At 60.9% G+C, this 4,108-nt stretch overlaps 1 protein-coding gene across 1 annotated transcript in view; it reads left to right on the forward strand.

Moving 5' to 3' along the window:
- DLG3 (discs, large homolog 3 (Drosophila)) overlaps positions 1-4,108 on the forward strand; it is an 86,922-nt gene that overhangs the window by 58,763 nt on the left and 24,051 nt on the right. The gene's annotated exons all lie outside the window — the stretch shown is intronic.

The following is a 4,108-nucleotide window of genomic DNA, read 5'->3' on the forward strand; positions in this document are numbered from 1 at the left end:
GGCAGGCGGCCCGCCGAGCCTCTCCACGGGTGAGCAGGCAGCGGGCAGGACGTCCCATCAGGCGAGGGGCCGGGGAGCTGCTCCTGGGGCTGTGGCCGTGTCCCCAGTGGCACCGTGCCGGGCAGTGCAGCAGTCCACGTCCCCTCCTGAAGGTATCTCTCCGGGGCCCCACTGGTTTGCTCCACCAGCAGCTCCGGTCCCCTCGGCCGAGGTCAGCGTGCTGCCCCGTGCCCACCCGTTGCCTCGTGCCTCCTGGGTGGCATCGCTGGGCAGTGCCACGCGGGTCCCTGGCCCTGCTGTTCCTCCTCCGTCCCATGGCAGAGGCCGTCGGAGCCATTAGTGCCGCTCAGGGATGTGCTGTGGGTTTGTTTGTTTTGGCTTTTTTATTTTTTTTTCTTTCCTTCTTTCTTTCCAGGAAGCACTTAATGTTCTTGTATTTCTGGCTCCCTTTGCCACTTGAGATTTGGCAAAGACGCCGACCGAGAGTGGTTCCTAAATGTCAAACAGGACAAAATGTTTTGAAACCCCATTAGACCGAGGCTGAAATGTCAGTGCTTTGTAGCCGGTGGCTTTCCAGGTCCATAGTGGCTCTTGGCACGTGCTGGCAGCGGCCTCCAGCTGTCCTGGGAGGCAGCGCTGCTGCTCTGAAACACGGGGACTGTTCTGTCTTGGGGGTTGACCTCGGCGCTCTGGAGGCTTGAAGGCCTGGGAGCCATGGAGAAAGGAGTCCCTGGCGGCAGCCCCAGGTGCGGGTGAGGCCGGGTCCCCTCCAGGGGATGTGTGCTCCTAGATATTTGCCTTTTCTATGTGCGTCATGGCTGTTGAAAAAGCAGGACAGCTGGACTGTAGGATACCCAAAGCTGGTGGAAAGTGGCTTTGAGATGTTCCTCCCCGCTGGCGGAGGCAGAGGTTGGCACCTGCCTGTCCTCTGTGAGCACGGGCAGGGCTTGCCTGTGGGGTGCCGGCTAGGTGCAACGCGTGCTCTGCATCTCACCTCCCTGGGGCCAGCAGGGAGCAGAGAGGCTGCTTGCACAGGTCTCGGGGGATGAAGTGTCCTTCCTGTGGGGTCCTGCCAGGCACTGCGAGTGGAAAGAAGCAACAACAAAACCAGGGGAGGGTAGAAAGAGGAGCTACCCTCCTGCCTTTCTTCTGAGCACCTGCACCCAGCGCAGCGGCTCTGACCACTGCTGTGTGCCATCCAGGAGGAGGAGGAGGAGGTGGCTGCTCCCTGTGATGGTGCCTCTGAGCTGTTTGTGAGGTCCCTTCCCTTTGAGCACTTCTCCCCCGGACCTTTGCAGGCTGCTAGCACCAGCACTTGGGTTTGGCAATTCCCCCTCGTGCAACAAAACCTTGATGTTCCTCACCTGAAAATGCAAAAAACTTGTGTGATGGCATTTCTCTGAGCTGGCCGCTCCAAAGGCTCTAAAAAGCATCCAGAGGCTGCTTTTAAAAGCCTCCGAGCTTTCCCCGTGGCCGTCCTCCCTTCCGCTCACGTGTGCCCTGTGTCTGTACTTTAACCCTGCAGCCAGAAGGTGTGTGGGGTGAGGGCGATAAAATGCCGGGCTGGAGGGGAAGGATGGAGCTGGGGGTAGTTTTTGCAGGTGGCTGAGCTGAAGCCTGTGGCTGAGCATCCCCCCATGGCCCTGCAGAGCCAGTTGGGCCCTGGGCGGGCGGGTTTGCATGCCGGAGAGAGCAGGGCATGCGCAGGAGGCTTTGTGCATGCTCAGGGGTTGCTCTCCAATGCCGCTCCCCTTTCGGCCAGCGCTTTCTCCCCTTGCACTGTCTCCTGGTGCTCAGGAATAGGCTGCAGACCCGCCGTCTTGTTGGTTCCGCTGGGTATCTTCGCAGCTGTGCCACACGAGCGTGTGCCGGTGCTGGGGATGCCCAGTGCAGGCCAGGCCATCGTCCCCGCCTGATCGTAACGGTCTGTGACCCGCACGCACTCAGGGGTGCAGGGCCATGTCCTGCTCCCGGCACCGAGCTCACCCCGCGGTGCAGGATCAGGCCCAGCTCCAGGAGCACCCGCAGCCTGGGAAGGGCAGAGTGGCGGGAGGTTGGAGTGGTGTTTTTGTTGAGTTGTTTAGTGGGAATAGCAAACGTCCTGCCCCTCCTGGCGCGCGGCGCAGCGGTACTCATGGCAAGAGGCCCCAAGTCACCTGTTGCATATTTTTCAGTCTTGATAAGTGTGTCCTGAAGGCGTCTGGCACCTGGGTGCCATGGGAGTGCTGGGCAGGTGAGGGTCAGCCATGGCTCACCTCCCTGCTGCGCCGTGGGCAAGCTTCCCCGGGTGAGTTTCGGCTGTGCGGGAGATCTCCTTCCAGGATGCGGAGGCAAGGTGGCCATGAGCCAGGGAGCAAAGGCAGGAGCACTGCATGCTGGAGGGTTACGTGCCGGTAATTGTCTGGGAGGCTGCTCCAGCACACAAATAAGGGGGGGCTGGTGGCAGCTGGGAGCATCCTGTGCTTGGTCCTGGGGTAACCTTGCCTCCCGTGTGCAGGGAGGGAGGTGGCGGGTTTGATTTGGGGCTGGCTGCTCCTCTGCCTTGTGCCCTCCCACAGCCAGGGTGAGCATGAGTTGGCGGCTCCTCGGGAGACCCTTCCTAGGACGGGATTGCGCTCGCTCTCCAGGGGATAAGGCCAGAGCAGCCTCTGTGTCCTTCTTCAGTTTGCTGCATCCAGCCCAGCTTGAGCAGGTTGTGCCAGCAGGCTTCTCCCAGCCCTCCAAGCAGCGTGGATGCTCCAGCAAAATTTGGAAAGTCCCTTTCCATGGAATGCCCTGGCCAAGGCGGGGGCATTCAAGAGCCCTGCCCTTGGGGTGCAAGCAGGGGACATGGTTGCTGGCAGGGTGGTGGCACCCAAAGGTTGCCCTCCCGACATCCCCGCCCTGATCTCAGTGGCGGCTAAACCTGCTTTGGCCCTTCGCTGCCTCCACCTCGGGCTTTGTGGGGAGAAGGGTGTGGCAAGAGGGATGCGAGCCCACATGGTGGGGAGCAGCGGCCCTCTCGGTGTGGTGGTGTGTGGAGAGGATGTCCCCTTGGCTGGGGACGGAGGTCGTAGCACCCAGCTCGGCAGCTTTCCGTGGGAAATAGCCCTTCTATACCAAAGAGAGTTTACGGAGCAGCAGCACCCGCTCCTGACGGATGCTCCTCTGGGATAGAAGAGCTCATGGGAAGCCTGGGGCAGAATGAGCTGCGCTGCAGATGCTGTGGTCCACCCTGGTGTGGGGCGAGAGGTTCAGAGCAGGATGAAGCTCACCTCCCTCTGCCGGGAGCTCCGTAGAACCCCGGTGCAGGTCAGCCAGTGCAAAAGTGCCGCTTTGGGGTCAGAATTCAACTTTCTTATAAAATAAGCCTTGCCTGTGCCTGCCTGCTGCTGCATTTCCCTCCACTAGCAGGAAGGCAGGCGGGGGCAGTGGGTGCCCCTCGGCGTGGGGCAGCCAGAGTCGGCACGGGTCTGGTGACCTCCGCATCAAGCAGCTGACCCTGCCCAATGTGCAGCACCTCTTGGTGTCCCATGGCAGGAGAAGGGGCTTCACGTGGAGTTTCTGTGTGCCACTTGGTGGTTTTTGTGTATATCACCTTTTTTTCAGTCTTTAAGTAAAAATGCATCTGTGGCAGCGGGGAGCAGGAGGGGGGATGCCCAAGCGGGTCTGGCTGCGGAGTAAGGGACTGGAGAGTGAGGGAAGCTGCAGCACCCCATAACCCCAGCGCCGCTTGTGTCTGCACCGAGAGTCACCCGCTGCATTTCTTAGCAGCGCGTTGTTCCCGCTGCCCTGGGGTGACACAGCTCTGCGGGCACAGCCTGCACCATCCCCCCGGCGCAGCTGGGGCTCCGCTCTGCCACCAGCACTCACCTCCACTGTTCGGCTGCTGTGCTCTGGTACGCACACAAAAAAAAAAAAAAAATCCAAACCCAAGCCACATCTAAACCACTGGGTTGTGGAGAAGGCTTTCTAGAGAAGTCTTACAGCAGAAGTGAGACTGGTCCCCTCTCACTGGGGCGGGGGGTCCTGACTGCAGGGGGTGCCCAGGGGACGAAACCAAAGGTACCGGGTGAGAGCTGCCGGCGTGGGCTGTGGCAGTGCCAGCAGCTTTCCTGGTTCCACCATG

The sequence above is a fragment of the Charadrius vociferus genome, unplaced genomic scaffold, assembly GCF_000708025.1.
Source record: "Charadrius vociferus isolate BGI_N301 unplaced genomic scaffold, ASM70802v2 scaffold472, whole genome shotgun sequence".
NCBI lineage: Eukaryota > Metazoa > Chordata > Aves > Charadriiformes > Charadriidae > Charadrius > Charadrius vociferus.